Genomic DNA, 15,753 nt, shown 5'->3' on the forward strand with positions numbered 1-15,753 from the left:
CTCTTGAGGCAGCTTTCCTTGTGGCCAAGGAAAGTCTCATCTTGGCCACAAGGACATGGTGATGCTCATCTTCAGATGGGTGCTCACCACTGTCCTCATTTCCTTCTCTGACAAGCTGCTCTACAGCCTGCCCTGGAGTCAGGAAAGTCCCCTGTAGCGGCCAGGGCCTGGCATTGTCCCTTGTGGAGGTTCAGGTGATTCCCATCTGCCCATGTGGGATGCCATCTTGGACAGCAAAGAGCAGAACCAAAGGGAAAGGCAGAGGAGCTAGGAGAGAAGGTGCCACCTCAACATGCCTCTTGTTTCTCCTGCTTTTGTTTCACTGCACTTCACTTCTCAACATTCAACATGGCTTCTGAAACCCGAGGAGAACCCAAAGCATATATGTCTGACTTATCAATTAGCTGCTTCCCACTCAAAGCTGTGCCCAAAGCAGTGGAAGCTGCATCAGTCAGGCACTTCCAAGTGCCTTGAAACTGCAAGGAGAAAGATAGAAAGATCTCTAATGCCCAGGAGGAGTATCATCAGTGAGGAGCTGAGAAAGGTGATGTCAGCCCCAATAAGAGGTGTATGAGCAATTGCACATATCCACTGGAGGAGAATAAAACCTGGAGCTCCACCAGCAAGGCATCACTTTGGGTGCCCTGAGAACAAGCAGAGAGATGCTCCGTTGCTGGAGCCCAGATATAGACACAGGAGTGGCTGTGTGTCTCAGGATGGGTGGAGCAGTCCTGAACAGCATGAGGTGGGTGAAGGCACATTGTTAGTAGATAGGGATTTCCGTTTTGTTTGTGCATCCTGCAGGTTTTCCAGCTAGCTTCTAGGAAACCTTTCAATTTCATGATAAATATCTTCCATGAAAGCACAGAAATGGCAGAAGTGAAACATTCATTATAGTATTCATTTCCAATGGTGCTGACTTTGTACAGATACAGTCTTTGGAAATGCTGAAAGCTCAGGATCATGTCCAAATTTTGTCAGGATTGAGAGTTGCTTGGCTGGAAGGGGCAGCAGGGAAGAGCAGAAGAGACTTCCTTTCTATTTGCATATCATATCTACTATGTGTAGGAGCAACTCTACAACCATTCTTCTAAGCATAATGCAAACGTCCTTATTTGTGACTCAGGGAAGGCATCAGCCAGTGCAGGTTTCCCACGTGTAAGAGGGACTTCCACCACAGCCACGCCAGTTTCCTTTCCTTCCATCACTTGTTACTTCCACTGACCATGGTATGGACAAATCACTCCGTGGAGACAGAGTTACTCTTGTGGGGTTCACCCTGAGCTGCAGGAAGTGCTCCTTGTGGTGTTCCTCATCAAGTACCTCAGCAATCTAATGGGAAATGTGGGAATGATCCTCTTAATCAACTGCAAACCCAGGCTGCACACCCCCATGTACTTCTTCCTAAGCCACCTTTCCCTCCTGGACATCAGCTTCTCCTCCAGCATCACCCCAAAGTTCTTCCTTAGTGTCCTGACAGGGAGCAGAACCATCTCCTACAGGGTTGTCTCACTTAGTTTTACTTCTACGTCATGTTTGGCACAGCAGAAGCCTTCCTCCTGGCCGCCATGGCATATGACAGCTACGTGGTCACCTGCAATCCATTCCAGTACACATTGGTGATGTCCCAGGGATTGTGCCTGTGCCTGGCTGGTGGCCAGCTGCTGTGCTGCAGGGGACTTCAACTCCACTGTGCACACAGTAGCCATGCTTCACCTCTCCTTCTGTGCCTCCCACCACCTGGACCACTTCTACCATGAATGGCCACTGCTCTTTGTCCTCTCGTGCTCTGACACCAGCATCAGTGATGTCCTGATGCTCATCTTTGTCAGCTACGTGGTGGGCACGGCTACCAGCATGGCTACCCTGCTGTCCTATGGCCTCATTCTGGCTGTCGTGCTGCAGACCCGCTCCCCCAGGACCTGGCATAAGGCCTTCGCCACCTGCACCTCCCACCTCTCAGTCACTCTCCTCTTCTACGGGGCTATCACCTTCATGTACATGCGGCCTGGAGCCAGGAGGTCAATCAAGCTGGACAAAGTGGCTTCCATCTTCTACACTGCAGTCACCCCCATGCTCAACTCCTTTGTCTACAGCCTGAGGAACAAAGAGGTGAGGGCTGCCCTGAGTGGGCTGAGAAGGAGGGCACTGCTCATGTGCCACAGACACTGGGGCAGCTTTTAGCTGGGCATGGCCAGCTTTCCATGGAGAGGGCCTGGAGGAAAGGGAAGATGCTGGAGCGTTGAGGGGTCTGTCCTAGAGAAGGTGGGATGCAGCCAATGGTGAGAGACACTCACAACAGAGCTGTCCTGGTTGTTTTCAGGGTCACAGGGCAAAGCTGAAGTGACTAGCTGCAGGTTGGAATCAAAGAAGAAAAGCATCTCTTTATTCCCTCATCTCTTATTGACAAATTCCAGCCAACATGAAGGGATATGACTACTCTTTAGAAAGATTGTTTTTCTCTTCTGGTCGACAGAAGCAGAATGCCAAGGATGGAACATCAGGGAAGCCTGAGCACTGCCATGTGGAATGCTTAAGAGAAGTTCAGTCGGAAGTTATCATTATTTGACAAGAGCTCATTGTCACCTGACTCTATACTACATCTCACGCACACTTGTCAGTTCTGTTGGGGTGTCTCTTTGTCATGTTTCTCTGAGTGTACCTCTGTGAGGTCAGCATGGAGGACTGCCCAATGCAGAACTCCAGAACCCACTTAGCAGCACTGCTCCAAGTGGGGATTTAATTATTAAAGCTCAAAAGAGGAGGACGTCCGTCACAAAGGAAGAGTGAGTTCTGGGGACTTTGGGATTACCAAATGACTCCCCAGAGAAGCCAGGCAAGACGCAATGCTGGGAGATGAGCACAGGCAGGCACTCAGAGATGGGGCAGAGTACAATACCCACCATTTTCAGAGATCTGGATCTTTCACATATCTAAACTGAGGACAGTCAGGGAAAGGACCACTCCAGGAAAAGAATTTTAGCACCCTTTACTCCATGTAGAATATACTGGCCATGTGGTGTGATTAGACACTCTATACCTTCCAATAAACGTGAGTCATGTGAGAGGTGTTCTGGTGTCTGTGTGCTCTGCATGGTGTTAATGACCCTGCAACCCCTTCAACTGCAGCCTGAGGAACTGGGAAATGAAGCATGAGGGGATGAACTGAGGAGGCTGGAAAACAGACAACATACTTCTTAAAAGAGGAAAATGTGTGATTGCACATCCTGAAAGATATGTCTACAAGAAGAGCACCTATCTTTTCTTGTTTATGTTTGTATATGTTGCTTTTCACAGCCTCTGCAGAAGGATACAACAAAGAAGCGTAAGCTCTTCAGATCCTGAAATGCTTCATATGTTAGAGGTGTATTGATTTGCTCTTATTTGGACAGAAAGTTTTCAATTTCAAGAAGTAGGTGAGCCCAATCCTACACACATTCTCCAATCCCATATTCCAAATGGGAGAATACATGTTTATGAATCCCAGCCAAGTGTGGAGGATGTGCGCAGTGTGCTTCAGTTTGGCTCACAGTCTAAAAATACACGTGAACGTCTATGCTAAGGCAATGAACACCAATACATCTGAGGCCTGAAGTGTCCTTGAAAAGGTCCAAAGGTGAGAAGATGAGGAGCATTCCCAGCTCCCTCCTTCCAAGAGTGGCTCTGCAACTCCAGTGCCCTGCCCAGCAGAGTTTGGAGAGCAAGGCTGTGCTGATCATTTGACCTATGCTTTCCTGAGCAGAACCAACTCCAATTTTCAACATACTGAAGAGGGTTTTGGAAATAAGTACTTTGTTTAGGTGTTTTATTTGTTCCATGGATGAAAAAGAGACAGGAACAAGTTGTCTGATTGGTGGGATCCAACCAAAGCGTGTTAGCTTGATTACAGACAGCTCTTCCGGCAGGCCTGGGCTCCAGGCTCCTGTCATCCAGCTGGTCCAGGCTGTTTCCATCACAAGCAATGACGCTCCCTTCTCAGAGCAGAAAGTGTTCTTTGGAGACCAACCACCCCTCAAGGAGTCACGGCTTAACAAGCCCTTCTGGGCCTTACCAAGAAAGTGTCCTCATCCCGAGAGCTTCTCAGAGCCTTGGAGTCAACTGAACTGCTCTTTGCTAACAAGCCCTGCGAGACTCATTAGTGGGGACTAACAAGAAACTTTCTTCCTTGGTAACAGCAAGGAGCTCCTCTGCAGCCACTTTCTTTGTCAGAGTTGGCCCAAAGACAAAGAGGGTCCCTGTACTGCTACGTGCAGTGCTCAGGGCATCACTTGGCATGGCTGACAGGAGCAGGATGCTAGTTCAGGTTCTCCTGATTAAAGCACCGACACCGCACCCCTCTGCTTGAATCTCAAACTCCAGGCCAAGGGTTTGGCAGGACCCTCCCACTCTGCTCTGGCTCTGCTTGGGCCACTTTTTGTTGTCCTACTCAACGTTTCATCCCATTCAAGACACTTTTCTGCCCTACTGCTTGAGTCAGCTGAATTGGAACTTCCAAAGCTTGTTGGTCACGTGGCACGTACCGTATGACTTCTTCCAGAGGAAAAAGCACACGATTCTACAACAGTGAGGTAAAGCAGTTTGTATTCATACAGCAAAAACGAGCTCCAAGTACTTGGGTGGGAAGAAGGCACACAGGTTACAGCCCAGGTGAAATTAATTCTTGCAGCAAACTGTTGTTACAAAGCCTAGCGTTTATTTCCCTGGCAAGGCTGACAGAAGGGAAGAAATGGGGGTTTGGAGAATGTTTTTGGAATGGCATTGCCTAACTCATCAACAGAATCCAAGTTCCTACTGCAACCCAAGGCAGAAGGTGGGCTGTAGATGCCCTGCTGATTGGAATATTTCTTGGCCATCTTTTATGATCAGAAAGGCAACCAGGGAAGCACTTCATGAGATGGCACAGTTTCTGGCTGAAGCAGCTCTCCACGTGTTGCACACAGAGTCAGTGGGCCTTGTTTCTTCAGTGGGTGAAAAGCAAGCTCAAGGGTGACCTTATTGCTCCTACAGCTATTTCAAAGTAGTGAGGTTGAGGTTGGTCGCTCCTCACAAGCAACAAGAAATAGGAGAACAGGATCACTCCTCAAATTTTGCTGCTGATGATCTTAAATCTTCCAAAACACATTCAGGATGACTAAAGTTTAGAAGGAGACATTGATCTATGCTGTACAGGGCACAAGATGTGATTCTTTCCCAAGCAAGTGCATGAAGTCTTTCCACTTGCTTCTATTTATAATCAGAAGTTTTCACTGTATTCCCTCCTATTACTTAAGTTACACCTACCTATTACATTTTCATTATCTAAGTATGAGGTATCATATTTGAATCCCCTGTGCTTGTACGTGGGTCTTTAGTGTCCTCAGGGATCGAGTGGGGAGGTATCCCACTCCCCACTTGCTCCATATTTGGGCTCAAGGACACTTAGTCTCTTCTGGTCAGTTACTGTTTTCTACTTGTGCCTCAACTTGAGGATGTCTGTCCTTGTAGTACTTATTTATGGCCACCTTGGCTCCTTGAAACTTTCCAACAATGTTCCTTATCTAATTTAAGATACCCACATCATTCCCCACCTTTGACTAATAAACACTTTAGGGTTAACTGTGTCTATGAAAGTGCTCCCCTACTGTCCTGGTCTTGCTTTTAACTATTAAAACTTGAAGCATTTGCAAGGCTTTCACTGGGCATGGAAGATTGCATAGTAATATTCCATTTTCAAAAAGCCAATTCTTTTTCCCCAGAACTTCATAGATGATGGACTCATTCTCCATAGTGGACAAAGGTTTAAGGCTCTAGTAGTAAATCTATGGTTAGGTGAATTTATTTTTAAATTATCCATCCAATTTCCATCACTTAATACCCAAGCAATGGAAGAATAATAGTCTCACTCTGAATTTAATCTCCTGAACAACCTCCAGTGTATTCTGAATTTCTACAATTACAATTACACCCGTGGTTTGCCACATTTCAGTAACATTCCAAACCCATTCTTGTCCAAAGCTAGTACAATTATATTTCACCATACGATCTCTTCATGTATAATGGTCCCTTTCTCTGGACTAGTAATTGCTCCTTCGTATGTTGGATTTGGACCTGATTCTGAACTTCATTCCCATTGAAAACATCATGGGACTTTCCCAAAATGTGTCCATCCGTTTCCTAAGGGCCCATTCTATGTGTTCAAGTGCCTTCCTGTAAACCTCCTATTACACTAAGAGTCTCAATTCAGTGGTTTTCTCAGGGCTTAAAATCCCCCTACTGAAATAGATCTTTACTTTGGTATTTATAGGCAAGTGGGCATACTGGTAATATTCTGTAACTTCCCAAATTTATGCATTCACTGTAAGACCAGGTTGTTTTCCAACCCCCTGACCTTTACCATATAAAACAATATAATTAAAACTCTAGCCTCTGTATTATTACCAATAGAAAAATTAAAACCACATTAAAGAAAAGAATAATCCATAAACCTCAGGAACACTCCAATTCAGCACAGACCAATGGTCCTGGGTACTATTCGTTGTACCTCTCGTGTTAGTTTAAACTTCAAATAACACCTCTCAAGTCCTTTTATTTTCCACTTATCCTTTGGAGGACCTTTCTTAATGTGGGCATAATGGATCCAGGGTCCAATTCCTTCCAGTTTCACTGCAGTATTTGTGATAAGAAGAATGTGATTAGACAATTTCCACCGTTCCTTTGAACATTCATCCTTCCAGGTTCACGGATAAATCCAACCCCCTGGTTTAAAATAAAGTACTGGAACAACTGATTCAGTGACTGATTCATTCTTTCCACCTTACCATACACCAAGGAGTATGCTGGTTCCACATAATTCCTAAAGCTTTAGTATCACCTCAGCCACAAAGAGTGGTCCTCTGCCTGATGACATTCCCAATAGGATCCTTTGGTAAAACTTCACTTACTTCTTCTGTTTGTTTAGTTCACAAGGGAAATGCTTTCAGCCGTCGAGAAAAAGCACCAACCAACACCAATAAATATTGACACCCATTTTGTTTCGGATGTTTAGCAAGGCATGTTTGCATATAATCACAAGTATCTTCTCTTTTAATTTGCCATAGTAGGGTCTTGGCTGTATACAGGGATTATTCTTTTGACTGATTTCACACTTTTATACATAGCTCTTACTTATTTTTCCCATTCTTTTTCCTAGCATGTGGGGTTTAAGTGCATGTGCTTCTCCTCCCCAGTGATTGCCCTGATGCTTTGTACTCATTATGTTTTTTCATCACACCTTTTGGTATTACTACTTGATTACTTCCAGTAATCTACCACCCACCCTCACTCTTATTTGGCTGCAATACCTCTGCCAAGTGCCCCCCTTTCTTACTGCATCTCTTATGTTTTTCAGGCCATATCCCCCTCGTTTGTCTGCCTGTGGTTCTTTTTGCACCTTGGTCCACTTGGCAGTTACCTAAAACTTCAGAAGTATCCCCATATTGATGAGCTTTATTACAGCATTCCCCCTTAGTAAATCTATAGTTTGTAACAGTTTCTGTATTAACTCCCCATATTTAATTGGATTCTCCTGGAAGCTTAGCCCTCCTTCAAATCGCTCCACTTGTACGTACCATGCTAAATCTGCAATCAGCCCTTGTGTTGGCTGCTCTTCCTTCAGCCATTTCCAAAGCTCTAACGGGAGCTCTCAGCTCTGCTTTTTGCCTAGAATTACTTCCCAGGAGTGGCTGGGCTTCCATCTCTCCGCCTGGTGTCGCTATTGCATAGCCAGCTTGATGGCTACCATTGAAGGCAATCCGTCCCTAATTTGGTATCTTCAATCTAGGCCATCCTGACACACCTGAGGGAGCTTGTGGCTCCCATTTTGACTTCAGCTATGGTATTTGACACACCACCTCCTTTCATTCAACCTCCAGACATTGGTATCCTTGAGTGATGGTAAAACTGATTCAGATGCTTCGGATCACCTTGGGATTTCAGCAGCCCAACCAACAGATTCACAGCATCCAGTACTTCAACAGGGGTCTCCGATTTCTGTTCCTCTTCCTGTAGCAAAAAAAAAAAAACAACAAAAAAACACAATTCCTCGAGCTTCTAAGAATTTATTTTCCATTATCTGTAGCCTTATTGTTCCTTTATCTGTTCCTTTATCAGTTATCTGTGTGTTCAGCAAATCTCTTCCTAATAAGGGTCTCAGACATCCAGGAAAATACAAGAATTTGTGAGTAAACACCCAGTTTCCAATTCCACATTGGACTGGCCAGAAAAAGACCATATCTCCTTCTCCCCATGGCCCAGCTACAGACATTACGTGTTCATGAAGTTTTCTCTTAGGAGCATTTAATACTGTACAAGCTGCTCAAGTGTCTATCAAAAGTTTCACCCTTTCCCTCCCCAGCTCTACTGTCTTTATCTTCCTATGTCTCCTCCATCTCCTTGCCTCTTTCACCCATACCACACACTGAATAGCACTGCTGTATCATAGACTTTTCCCTCTGTTTCTCCACAGACAGAGCATTTGCATCCTCACACACTAACTGATAGTTCTTACGGATTTTATAGTGATTTCTTCATTCAGAAGAGCAAGTCCACACACGGTCCTTCATCCTGTTTTCTTTCCCTCCTGCAAAATAGCATTAATTGCAAATCTGTGTTATAATTCAGAGTGCCATTTACCGGCCACTTTTCTTGGCCACCACTTGCCACCACTAATTACAATACGTTATCAATTTGCTTCGATTTTCTTATTTGGTGTCCCCCAAACTTGTTCCAGTGTCCCAGAGAACAGTAGTTCTGGGAGCTGTGGATTGTACATTAACCGCATTACTGACCAGAAATAAAACACTCTTAATCAAAATTAACCCAAATTCCCTGAATTCTGGTCATCGCTGTGTGCAGGGAAATGCCAAAATACCAACACCGAGGCACCAATTCCTTCATATAAAATTTCAGTGTCCCTCTATTGAATAGCAAACAGCTGCTCACTAGCTGGAGGATCGCAAAGGGAGTCTTTGTGAAGTTCTCTGGTGCACAACTGGAGCCTGACTTACAACATTCTTATTTATGGCAGTCTCGAATCATTGAAGAGAAACATCCTGTCTTGAGAAGGTTGTTTATCAGGACATCTGGAAATTAAAGCAGAGGTGAAGCAGAAAAAGAGCCAGACAAAAAGTCAAATAATCAGCTTTTGAGACACCAGTGCCAGGGAAGGTTTAGGCTGAATGTTAGGAAAAAGATCTTCAATAAAATGGTCATGAAGCGTTAGAACTGGCTGCCCAGTGAAGTAGTTGAGTCACCATCCCTAGAGGTACTTAAAAGATGTGTAGAAGTGGTGCAATGATGTAAAATGACACGCAGATGTGGGCATGGGTTAGCGATAGATATGGAAGTGCCAGATTAATGGCTGGGCTTTATCATAGAAGACTCATTCAAACTAAATGACTCTGTGACTCTAAATGATCTCTTTTCACAGCTCATGGACAGCAGCAGGTCACCAAGAATGGACTCAGGAAAGTTTGAACACAACCACCAGGGATTCTTTGGAGCAGCTCAACCTGAAGTCACTGCACAAAGATTTTAGGGCAAACATTTGCTAACTGGAACTTTCTGCCACTGAAATCCCATGTTGCATCCCTTTTACACACTTTTGTATTTCTTTGGAGTATCTCTTGGTTCTGTTCCTCTGGCAGCTCCTCAGGGGGCTCTGCCTGGAGGCAGATCAGTGCAGAGCTTCAATACCCACTCATCAGCAACGAGATTTAATTAATAAAGCACAAAAGAAGTGGACATCCATCACAAAGAAAGCATGGGCCTTGGGACTTTGGGCGTCCCTAGAGAAGCCAGAAGAGATGCAATGATGGGAAATGAGCACAGACAGGGACTTAGGGAAGGGGGGAAATCAATTCTCACAAATTTCAGAGATGTGACACTTTCACATTTCTAGACGATAACAGTCAGAGAACAGAACACCCTAAAGAGGAAGTTTTAAAGTGGCTTTATCAATATAGGATATATTGGGAAGGTCAAGGGACACATCTTCCTGAAAGAGATGTTAAGGCACAGGAGAGATGAGGTGATCTGGGACAGTAAGCATGGCTTCACCAAGGGCAGATTGTGTCTGACCAGTCTGGTGGCTTTCTATGACGAAGTGATGGCATTGGTGGACAGAGGAAGGACAACAGGTGTCATCTATCTGCACTTGTACAAGACCTTTGGCATGGTCCCACACCACATCCTTATCTCTAAGTTGGAGAGAGATGGAGTTGAAGGTTGGAACATTAGGTGGATAAGGAATTGTTTGGATGGTCACAGCCAGAGGGTTGTGGCTCAGGTGGCCCCAGGGGGTCCCCCAGGGGTCCATCTTTGGACCAGTGCTCTTCAATATCTTTATCAGTGACACGGACAGTGGGATTGAATGTACCCTCAGAAAGTTGGCACCAAGCTGAGTGGTGTAGTTGATACAATAGAACAGAGGGACGTCATCCAGAGGGACTTGAACAAAGGCTCAAAAGGAGGTCCCAGCCCCAAATAACTTGTTCAAACAAAGACTTTACTGTGAGTTGCAATACTGAAACACACTACTGTGCTAAAGTAAATTGAAGTTGGCTTGGTTTTCAGCTAGCTCTGAAAGAAAAGGGTTGGTCTCCAGGTTCTTCACCTCTCAGGAGTTGTCCACTCCCTTTTATTCAAAGGAGAACAAGTGCATTTTTCTCTTTTTGTGCCTTTGTTTACTCAACAGCATTAGTCAGGTCCTCCAGAATAGGACTCATTTCACTCTGTTTTAGATTCAGTTTGCATTAAGACCCATAGCTCATGTCTGCTGTTACTTCTTTGTAAGCCAAGTTCTTATGAGAGAGTTGGTTCTCTCACCAACACGATCCACAGAGCTGAATGAGATCTTGGCTGATGAATTGTTGGTGTTTAACCCAGGTTCCACCAACACACTTGACCAAATCTCTCTTGGCTACAGGGCACTTACATAGAAGAGATTACTTGGTATTGTTTAAAGCTAAGGATGTAAGTCCATTCCATATATTCACATTCCATATATTCATATTCCTTATATTGAAAGCCAGGCTGGATGTGGCTCTGGGAAGCCTGGTCTGGTGGTTGGCGACCCTGCGCATAGCAGGGGGTTGAAGCTAGGTGTTCACTGTGGTCCTTTTCAACCCAGGCCATTCTGTGATTCTATGATTCATAAGGATGTTTGAGGTGATCTTCAGCTACAGTCATTAGGTATCTACATGGAGGAGAGGTGAATCTTACCCTGGAGAAAGCAGCACTGCTCATACCTATGTTTAAATCAAAGTTAACCAAAATAGCCCCATCTAATAGCAAGCTTCACCATATTGGACTAGGTGGCCTTTAAAGGTCCCTTGCAACTCAAATTGATATGCTTCAGTCTTTGTTTCCAAGGCCAGCCTTCATGAGATCCCTGGTCCAGAGGATCAGGGAGAAAGCCTGGAAAAGGAAGACTTTCCCTTGAGTGGGGAGATCATTCAGCGTAGAATATTTAGGAAAACTTGATACCCAGTCCATAGGTCCTGATAGGATGCACTCATGAGTGCTGAGGGAGCTGGTGGACATGACTGCTAGGCAACTCTTGATCATCTTTGAAAGGCTGTGGCAATCAGGAGAGGAGCCTGACGACCAGAAGAAAGTCAGGATCACCAGTATTCAAAAAGGGCAAGAGGGAGAATGCAGGGAACTGCAGGCCAGCCATCCTAACATCCATCCCTGGAAAGGGGATGGAACTTATTCTAGCTTATTCTAGATGTCATCTCTAAGTACATGGAAGATACAAAGGAACAGGCAGCTTATGCTCATGCAGTAGGTGGTATGCATAATAACCATGGCTGCATGGAGGTTTGGGACCCATTTCAGGGACAGGAAATACAGGAAAAGATGAATAACCGCTTGTCCTTTTGGAATTGATACCAGCCATGTGGTGCTGTGGGCTCCATGTTGTAGCTGGATGAGATCTCCTGCAATGAATTTGCCACACAGGAAACTCCAGTGACGTCTCCCCTGGTAGAGTGACAGCTGTGCTGATAAGGCAGGAATGGGAGAGCAAACAGGGTGGGAGGGAAACACCCAGTGCAGTCTGAGAGGGTTTGCTCCAATCTGGTGAGAAAGACAACCACAACATGGATTAAATAGTAACCAGAGATATGGCAAGGAACTTGGGACACAAAAGAGTGCTCAGCTCTGCTGCTTTGTAGTCTGACCTGCAGTGCATAGGGCTACCCGTTGATTATGTTCAATAAATCAGCAGATCAATGTCATCCTGATTTGGTTTGATCCAGTTTTCTCCTTGCTTCACCACCAGCCCAAATTATTGCATGGCTCTGGGGTAGCATTAGGGTTCTAGGTTCATCACCATCTTCATGGGTCATGGAATCAATAAGGCTGGGAAACATCATCTAGCATTTGCCTTTGGGGAGAATCATCATAGCTGTATCTCAGACTGCTTTGCAATGCCTTCATTCACAACAGAGGTTGCCCAACTGCCATCCATAACATTTTATCTGTTAATCACTGAATGATGTTTCATGATAAACAAGGAAGAACAGTTCCTGTGTAGCATATCAGTTACTTACTGTCATCTCCCCTTTTCTTGCTTAAAGGCGTTCGTGTCCTGAAGCCACGTGTGATGGCATTTAATGACTTTACAACATTTCCTTGGTTCCCTGGAATGACAATATCTCTTTTGTCCCTACTTGCTAAGCAGAAGGGCCAGCCCATGATGTGAATATTTTGACAGGTAGCAGAATGTGGCAGAGATTTAAGTGAGAAGAGTGAGGCTGTAGCTCTCTACTTGTGCTTTTCATGGGGGTGAGTTAACTGCTAAACACAATTAATTACATTTGGAGCACCGAGTGAAATTATCAGTACCCTGAGCCAACAGAGGACAGTGAATCAGACTTCAGGTGAGGCAACAGGCAGAATTCTCCAGGAGCACCACCTGTATGGGATATTTAATGATATTTAATGAAAAAACTAAGCACATCACCCACATCTTTACCATTTCTGTGAGTCTCCTCAAAGCCTCCTTCACCTCGTGGTTCCTCAGGCTATAGATCAAGGGGTTGTGCATGGAGGTCACCGTGGTGTAAAGCACTGCTGTCCATTTATTATCCCTGGAGCTTTAAGTAAATAGTGATGTACCATGGAGGAAGCTCACAACAGTCAGGTGAGAGGCACGAGTGGAGCAGCATTTTGGGAATACAATGAATGAGTACAGCAGGGGATGGCAAATGGCTGCACAGTGGTCTTAAGCTATCATAGCCAGCAGGAAGCCCAAAAAATCAAAAATGAACACCTGGGCTGCACATCCAGCGTAGGCAATGCCCTTCTTCTCTGACACAGAGTCAACCAACACCTTGGGGATGATGATGGTGGAGGAGCAGAGGTCTGCAAAAGCCAGATTGCCCAGGAAATAATACATGGAGATGTGGAGTTGAGGGCTGGTACACGACCATCACCAGGTTCCCCAGTACGGTGGTGATAGAGATGAGCAGAAACAGAAACAAAAGGGGAACCTGACCCATGAGCCCACCTGTGAACCCTGCTAAACCAAACGCAGTCACCTGGGTGCAATTGCTTTCTGACACTGGCTTGGTGCATGCCTTCTACATGAAGCAGGACAGAAAGATTCTTGCAGTTCTTTCTGCTGCAGGCAGGCATCCCCCAGCTATAAAGCCCTCTCTCCAGCAGGCCACAGAGATGAGATCTAAAGGAAGATTTCAGGCATGAACTGATTAGAAACAGCTTGCCAAAAGGTGCAGCACCATGTGGGTAACATAAAATGAGATTTTGCAATGCTTCTTTCCTGGGAGAAAGAGGTTTCTCTTGGCTTCCTGAGACTCTCTTTCAGCTATAAAGCATTTGCTGGCTCTCGAACCCATTTCTAGAGTCTTCAGAAGGAGATGGGCATTCCCAAAAGCTGAAAAATATATCCTTGAAAGTATTTTTTGGGGAAAAAAATTTTGCTCTCTGCATTAGAACTTGATAATAACTCACTTTCAGCAAATGCCTCGCTATTTCATGAAGTCTAGGGATTTGGGAACTGATAATCTCTTCAAGCCTCAGGAGAGGAACAAATCCCAGAGCAGGTCGTCCTCCTTTCTCTGCATATCTAGTTTTGGATAAGCAGCGCACCCAAAGCAGACAGCCTCAGATCAGATGGACAAAGGGGCTCTGTTACCCCTCAGATACAGTATCTGGCAATACACATCCACTTTGTGAATATTTCAGCTTCACCATACACTTGGATGGGCACTGGTGGAGCACAATCCCCCACCCACTGTGGGTGATGAAACACCTTACTACCCATTTTAAACCCCTTGTATGCAAACCATAGCTCTCAAATTTGACTACAAGGAGCCAAAGGTATCAATCCGCTACCCATTTCTGCCCTTCCCACCCACATGGCCTTCTCCCCACCTTGCACAATGTCCAAGCTGGTCAGCTGTGATTTCCCCCTGATAAAATGCATGCTGGACGCACTCTGCCACCTCCTTGCTCTTGCTCTGCCTGGAGAGGGCTTCCAAGGCGATTGAGATCACGATCCCACTGAGGACCGCCCTCCTGCACTCCTTGGTGCTTGGGATGACACCTACCTTCAAAGCGAGGAGAAACTCTGCAAAGCAAGGTTGAGTTCCTCTTTCTCAAGGCAAAGTTGGGTTGGATAAACTCTTGGAACTCACATTTTACAGATGTGGCACATCTGGAGCATCATCTCTGGCCACCAGATGGAGATGCACATAGAAGGCAAGACCAGGCCCTATGGCTTCATGCTCTCTCATGCCCCAACAACCCCCTCTTTCAGGTGTTTGCTGGTGTGATAAAATGGACTGATTTATCTCAGACTCAGATTTACCACCTTGAGATCCTTGGTGTGTAGGAATTCTGCCGAGGGACACCAGCAGATTACTATCATGCTGCCAGCACAATCTCTGCATTCATTGCTTGCAAGTAGGAAGTTGGCAGCCTTGGGAAGGAAGAAACGAAATCGCAAGTGATGCTGAGGCCAGAAGCAGCTGTTTTCACATGGCGTCATGGTTTTCAAGCCAACCATCCCCTGTTTAGAAACCTCTCTCCCAAAGAGCACCTGCCCCCAAACTGGGGGGTCTCATTCCCACCCTTCTGTGGGAAAACATTCTACTGATGGAGACCAGAGAGGTTCATTAAATGCTGAAAAACAGAGGAAAGCAGAAAAATCGACTACGAGGACTGCAGTGCTGAGCCCCACCCTGGCTGTCATATCACCTCACACCTCCTCATCTCCTGCTCAATGCTGGCCCTGCGGCTGACAGCAGGAGATGGATGGGGCCATGCTGCTGCCGCAGGGGATGCAGGCAGCAAGGTGATGGATGTGGGGGACTGAGGAGGTGGCGGCCCCCCTCTTTGTCTGCACAACCAGTCCCATTCCCCAAAATCTAGCGCTGACCCAAAACACAGGGACTTCACCCCCTCCCCCCTGTTGTCCCCAGCTGTGCTGCTGGCCCCATTGTAGTTTGGCAATTGCTCCCCATCCCCAGTGTCACATCCCCACCCCATGCACACCCAGACCCACCTAGGGGTCCCAAAGCCATTGCTGCCCCTCCCATCCATCACTGGGGTGCCAAGGCATGAAGGCAGAACAGGGAGGGGAGGTAGTGCTTCCATCAAGCTCCATCCCCCTTGTCTCCACCCCCATGCAGGGAGATAAAACCCCTCAGTGTTCTGCGGGGGCTGCAGTCTGGAGCTGGCAGAGTTGCAGTTGCTTCATACCCACCC

General features: G+C 45.9%; 1 pseudogene; it reads left to right on the forward strand.

The window, feature by feature from the left end:
* The first annotated feature begins 716 nt into the window (after positions 1-716).
* On the forward strand, positions 717-2,184 carry LOC128086721 (olfactory receptor 1052-like; annotated as a pseudogene).
* The last annotated feature ends 13,569 nt before the right edge of the window (positions 2,185-15,753 follow it).

This window comes from Tympanuchus pallidicinctus, unplaced genomic scaffold, assembly GCF_026119805.1.
Source record: "Tympanuchus pallidicinctus isolate F22 unplaced genomic scaffold, pur_lepc_1.0 scaffold3, whole genome shotgun sequence".
In the NCBI taxonomy this organism is placed as follows: domain Eukaryota; kingdom Metazoa; phylum Chordata; class Aves; order Galliformes; family Phasianidae; genus Tympanuchus; species Tympanuchus pallidicinctus.